General features: G+C 40.3%; 1 pseudogene; it reads left to right on the top strand.

Annotated features, from left to right (window-relative positions):
• Positions 1–153: 153 nt before the first annotated feature.
• Positions 154–3,217, top strand: LOC107660552 (heme-binding protein 1-like; annotated as a pseudogene).
• Positions 3,218–7,170: the final 3,953 nt, after the last annotated feature.

Raw genomic sequence — 7,170 nt, 5'->3', positions numbered from 1 at the left:
GTAGCGCACACCCGCTGTGTAACACACACACACACACACACACACACACACACACACACACACACTGATGCACATCTCATCTGTTCATATTTCCATCTATGGTTCTGGGTAAAGTGACTCATTGGATGAAGTGCACTGAAGTGTTAGCAGAGTGCCTCTCGTGAACCGATCAGAGAATCATGGGTCACAGCAGGCAGAAACGTCCAGTTTTACAGTGTTTCCTGCTGTAACTAGTCTGTATGCGTTTCTCAAGCCTTCAGAGAGATGAGCTGAACACTGACGTCAGTCTGCTGTGTTTCACAGACATGGCCGAACCCATCCATCAGATCACCACCAATAATGAGGGCACACACGCGCGGGAGCAGGTTCCCTACACACTAATCACACGCAAGGAGAAGATACGTACAGACGAGGGTCAAACACATGAAAACACTCTAGCAGAGCGGTGCAGGAAATCACTGACCAGCATCAATCAAGTCTACAGAATCACTGATCAATCCCAATCAGTGTCATCAATACCAGTGACACGCGTGATCAAATTCAGCTGCTTGAATGTGCCATTGAATCTGACGTGAGGATCATTAGACTCCTCCCACTTCTATTGATTGACACTTTCCATCAGGGTCAGAAACGAACCAGAGCTGGAGGCAAAAATGCCACTGAAAAATGGCTCAAATATGGTGCTAAAAGCATTCAAATGTGTTCTAGAAGAGCGTTTACTCTTCACAATCAAATCAGCACGGCTCAACGTCAACATTTCACTGAATTGATTCAATACAAGTATTTTCCCAATAATTAAAAAAAAGACAACTATTCCATAAAACCAAATCCTGGTTTATTCGTGTGTTTCATTCTGGCGTGAGGTGAGAGAGAGAGAGATGATGGATGTGCTTCTGACTCTGTGTTTGTGTGTCTTGTAGTGCGGCGAGGTGGTGTTCGAGAAGCGTCACTATGAGAAAGCACACTGGGCATGTATCACCGTTCACGAGGACACGTATGAACAGAGCATCTGCTACGGCTTCATGAAGATCATGAGATACATCTGCCAGCAGAACTCAGCAGGTCCGTGAACAAACACTAAACATTAAATATCACATTCAAGATTTTGATTTCTAGTCAACTTTAAAATGCATCTACAACATGATTGAAGGAACATTCTCTTTATGAAGCATCTGCTTAAAGAAGGTTCTGCACAAAAGAAGTTCAAGAACAAATCCACTTGCTAAATATCTTTGCAGAAAAGATGCATGAAATATGAAGGCGAATAATACCTTACAAATATACTCCAGCGACTTAAGACTGCTTTTGTGCTCCAGGGTCACGTATATCAGACACACAGTAGTCGTTCTGCTCAGCTTTCTGCTGTTCTCTTGGTTTTCTGTGAACATGCGCCTGACAGATGTGTTTGACCGCTTTATTGATCTCAAACACGCTCACTGCAGTGTAACGGCTGGTTTCTTCTGCAGGCAGTTATCTGGGAATGACGATCCCCATCGTGACGGTGGTGCACACTGATGAGATGCACAGGACTCTGTCGCGGGCCGTGACCGTAGCGTATTACCTGCCCCCCCGGCACCAGAGCGAGCCGCCGCGGCCACACGACCCAGAGATCACCATCGAGCACTGGCCCGCCGCTATCATCTACACCAGGTGAGACAAGCACAGAAACCATCTCCACTGCGACTCACTTCATGCATGTTCACAGTAATGCACTCACGCTGGAGGTCATGGGTTCGACTCGAAGGGAAAGCAAGAACTGATCAAAGCTTAATGTGAAAGCTGCTTCAGTAAAAGCGTCTGCCAGTCAATCGTCATATATCTGCAAAACCCATCAACACCAATCCACAGAGAGATTATTTACATGAGCAGTTCGTCACTGTGAAGCTGCTTTGAAATGATTCTAAAGCACTATAGAAATAAATGTGGCTTGACATGAAGAAAAACTCCACAATGGAATTATATTATCGCCTTCTACACCTCAAAATGACAATTCAGACCATTTACAGCTCAAGTAACATTTCTTCACGGTTTCTTTATTACATATTATAATAATAATTACATTTAAATTAATTTCAAAATGTATATAATTCTATTAAAATAAAAGATTCAAAAACTGAAAAATGAATTTATGATTGATTATGATTATGCAATATAGTTTTTTTTAAATACATTTTTCACTCACCAATGTCAATTTCTCAGCAATGTCTACTCAGAATATTTTATTTGAATGTATATTCATTATAAAAACTTCCAGGTCTGTGCTTCCCAAAAGCATTGTAAGCTAAAGATCACTGAAAGCACTGCTTCTGGGAATCGCAGCCCAGATCTAGAAATCAGACTTGAAATCTGTAACATTCTCCTAAACATTATCAAAACCCGTGAGGTTCTTAAATAAACGACAGTTGTGTGAATGAATGAAAGTAATAAATACGATCATGTCCTAAAAGCTGCACGTTTCCAAAGCATCTGGATCCCACAGACCTCCACTGTAAGTGTACTACGGTAAACATGACTGGCGTTTACAAACTGAGGGAGTCTGAAATGATCTGAAGCTGTAACCGTGTCATGTGACTCAGGCCGTTCACGGGCGCCACTAACGAGCTGACCATCATCAGCAGTCTGGCCGAGGCTCTGGAGCGTCCGGCCGTCATACACCAACCCCGCGGCGACCCACCGGCAGAACGAGATCTGGATCCTGGAGCGGCCCTGAGCCTCCTCTACCCACAATCCTCTGCACCTCTCAGAGAGCGCAGAGCTGCTGAACACGTTTCTGTGTCACACTGATTATAAGCTACACAAACTGGACGTCAACCGCTCGGTGAAGCACTGTTGCTGTAAGACAATCATCATGTACCTCCCGTCTGTCTGTCTCTCGCTCTAGAATCAACGCTCATGATAATCAACAAATCCATACAATAGATGGAGATATATATATATTGTCATAGCGCTATTTTGTTAAGTATTTTTGTAAACTTACAGCTGGAAGCTGAGATGTCAAACTCAAAGAGAGCTTTCTGAATGAAGTGAATGAGCTGATCTGTGATCAGGGTTCGACGGCTGTGAATGCAAACGCTTGTCTGTCCTCCGCATAAACACTACAGCCACTGTGAGCTTCTGTTCTGATCTGAATAAACTACTGCTGACCCCAGCCTCCTCACGGCACTGTACAGAACAAACCAGCCGTGATGATGATGATGATGTCAGATCAACTCCAGCCAATCAGAGCCAACAAACCTGAATTCACTGAGATTCACATCGAAGATCAGGGTTTGAGCTGAAAATAATGCAGCCAGTTTCCATAAAGGAACACAGACCATCAAAAAGGGGGTGGTAAATATCCGGTAAATATCCAGACACTTTACAAAAGTTTCAGAAAATCCTCAAAAGTTTCCCAAAAAGTCTGGAAAGTTTCAATAAATTTACCAGAATTATTCCGCCCCTTTGTAACCCTGCCTACACAAGACCATCAGGGTTCTGAATAATGGATTACAAGTTATTTATTTTGACATTTTTTATTTTCATGGGGACTTCAAAAAATATTTTAAATACTACAATAATATATATTTTACAAATATTATAATTTTAATGGAATTCTGGATTCTGTGTGGATGTTTAATTGAAATGATTATTTTTTTTAATGATTAATCATTTTTGGAACTGAAATATTAACTTAAAACCCCAGGGGGACTTATATATATTTTTTAAATAAATATTATATATGCACTACCAGTTTCTTGAGCAGCAAATCAGCATATTAGAATGATTTCTGAAGATCACGTGACACTGAAGACTGGAGTAATGATGCTGAAAATACAGAAATAAATTACAGTTTAACAGATATTCACATAGAAAACAGCTGTTTTACATTGTAATAATATTTCACTATTTTACTGCTGTATTTCTGATCAAATAAATGCAGCCTTCTTTAAAAAGCATCTTACTGTTCAAAACCTTTGACTGGTCGTGTAATATTCTAATCCTCAAAGGGTTTGACTAAAGGTTTGTGAATCCCTGCAGCAGATGACTGCATATTATACTGATTTCTGAAGATCATGTGACACTGAAGACTGGAGTAATGATGCTGAAAATACAGAAATAAATTACAGTTTAACAGATATTCACATAGAAAACAGCTGTTTTACATTGTAATAATATTTCACAATTTTACTGCTGTATTTCTGATCAAATAAATGCAGCCTTCTTTAAAAAACATCTTACTGTTCAAAACCTTTGACTGGTCGTGTAATATTCTAATCCTCAAAGGGTTTGACTAAAGGTTTGTGAATCCCTGCAGCAGATGATACGAGATCACAGATGATGTGAAGAGGCTCCGGTGAGACGAGCAGATCTTCACATCGAGTCCGAGAGAGAGAACTAAACACAGAGACAGCAGTCCATGATGATCTGACACCAGCAGCCAACAAACACAAGCAGATCACAGAAACACGCTCGTATCCAAAGACCAAACATCCTCCACAACACTTTAACACGACAACAACAAGAGCAAAGGCGGAGCGTGGGGAAGGCTAAGGCTAAGCAAACAAAGTAAATCTATTACAGCTTACATGTTTAACAGCGGCTGGCATCCAGTGTAATTGGTGCATTACCGTCACCATCTGCTCCGGAGTGTGGATCAGACAACAGCTTCACAGACTAATTCACCAATTCCCTCCTTCTCCCCCAAGCATACAAATCCACACACTTCATCCTCAGTCTACTATATAATAATAATAATAATTTTAACCTTCCTCAATACTCCTATAACTCTTCATACTCTATTAAAAACCCCTGTGTCCTTTAAGAAATCCATAAGAATTCTATGCTGTGTGCTCAATAGCCCTTGAGCCTAGTCATGTGCTGAACCTCTGTGTCTCAACTTATTTACCTGAACCTCAAGAGCACGTGCTCCACTGACTCCTCGTCCTGGCAAACCTCACACAATCCAGTATCATGTTTTCCTATTAACTCCAGTGTTTTATTTGATAAACAATGTCCCAATCTTAACCTAGATATGACTGTTTCCACTTCCAGTCACTGAACATTTAACATCCCTCTGGATCTGATATAAATGCCTTGCTTTCCCGTCTCTATCACGCCTCTCTTGCCACATTTGATTTATTGTCTTCCATATCACACTTTTAACCTCTGCTTTACTGATACTTACTTGTTTCCTTTTGTTAACGCCGTTTTAGCTCATTTATCTGCCGTTTCATTTCCCCGTATCCCTACACGTCCCGGTACCCATAACAATGTGATCTGCCTTCCTTGCTTATATATTCTTGTCACTGACTGTAGGACTTCAAACAGTATATCTTGCCGACTTTTTGAATAGAATGACCTTATACTTGCTAAAACTGATGATGAATCTGAACAAACCAAAACTTTATGCTGCCCTGTCTTTTCCACCCATCGTATAGCAATTAATATCGCCAGCATTTCCACGGTATAAACCCCTAACTTATTAGATGTTCTTCTATTAATTCCAATTCCTTTACTTGGAACCGCCACACTCAATCCTGTTACTTCCGTCTCTGGTTCCTTGGCACCATCTGTATAAACCTGTATGTAATCATTATACTTTTCCGCTATCCGATTGTTGAAGACCATTTTTAGATTTATACCTTCCTTTGCCCTCCTTTTTTCCTCTAACACAAACCAATCTACCTTCCAGGGAGCCGTCTCTGGATAAACTACTGTGCAACTTATCCTCGAATTAAAAACTGCTAATTCTTTAGCGGTGTCATTTCCAATCAGTTCTCATTTAGCCTTTTGCCAGATTCCCAGCTCTCCTGTAACATTGCCTTAGTAGGACGTGAATCATTATGTCCTTGTAAACCTGCCCAATAATACTTTCTCTAAATCTCTCCCATACGATTAACTTTAGTCCTTCCTGAATTCTGTTTCTGGTGAAGAAGACTGACCGAGTCTTCTCTATAGAAACCCTAAACCCCCAGTTATAGCCCTGCTCCACCACTATATCACTTTCTTCCTGTATTTTCCTAGTAACATATTCCATATTCCTTCCTTTCTTCCACAGCGCCCCATCATCTGCGAACAAAGACCTTCCTATATCTTCTGGAACGGTTCCAAATACGTCATTAATCATAATAATGAAAAGTAATGGTCTTATCACACTGCCTTGTGGTGTGCCACTCTCAACTATGTGTTGATCTGATAAATCTGCCCTGATCCTTATTTGTATTTTCCTTCCGAACAGAAAATCTTTGATCCAGTTAAACATTCTTCCTTCAACCCCTATCTTACTTAGTTTGATTAACAACCCCTCCTTCCACATCATGTCGTAGGCTGTTTTTTTAATCTTCATTTTAACCATATACAGAAACTCAGGGTTTATGGGATGTCGTTGTGAAGCAGTTTGGTGTAACGTTACTTGTTGGATTTGTGTTGGTCAGATGAAGTCTGAGCATTGAAACATACACAACTAAGACTGTTCAATAAACTCCGCTCCTTTTTCTCCTGCTTCTGCTCTTCTCTGGCTTGACTCGGTCTGCTCTGGACTGTTAATACAGCTTTAGCAACCAGACAGGACTTGCTGTTAACAGGTTTTGGGTATCAGGCAATTTTGCGGACTAGTTGTTCCGTTTCCAGACACATCTGAGATTTTCTGACCGGATCTAGCGTCTGGGGCTGGATCTGATATTTACACACACTAGTTATTTATTTATAAACCTGTGGTTTCACAAAGTATCACAGATTTACTATTATTGTCTTTTATTATTATTAATGTTTAGTTTTAATTTTGTTTTCATTTTAATTTTAGTTAAAGTTTTAGTTATTTTGTGGTGTATTTTTTTTATTTCAGTTTTAGTTATTTAAAGGCACAATATGTAATTTTCTTTTATTATGCCACAGTCGAGCGCTTCCGCTGCTTCCGGTCGTGCGTATGTGGGGTAAAGCAGCGCTGTTTTATCATACGAGATACATTTAGTTCTGTTATAATGCTACTCTGTGCGGTCTTCACCGGTCTATTAAAACACACAACATATTAAAGTGTCTTTGCTGTTTCCATGTTTTCTACAAAACTAAACCGGAGATCGAGGGGTTATGACGTCATTAGCAGGCGACACAATGCCACTATAGACACGCTCCGTGTCACTAGTTAAAATTGCTTATTTCTCTGGATTTAAACATTCTTCGAAACATTTGGGA

This window comes from Sinocyclocheilus anshuiensis, unplaced genomic scaffold (assembly GCF_001515605.1).
Source record: "Sinocyclocheilus anshuiensis isolate Anshui unplaced genomic scaffold, SAMN03320099.WGS_v1.1 scaffold1671, whole genome shotgun sequence".
NCBI lineage: Eukaryota > Metazoa > Chordata > Actinopteri > Cypriniformes > Cyprinidae > Sinocyclocheilus > Sinocyclocheilus anshuiensis.
This window is presented reverse-complemented; position numbering and strand designations above follow the sequence as displayed.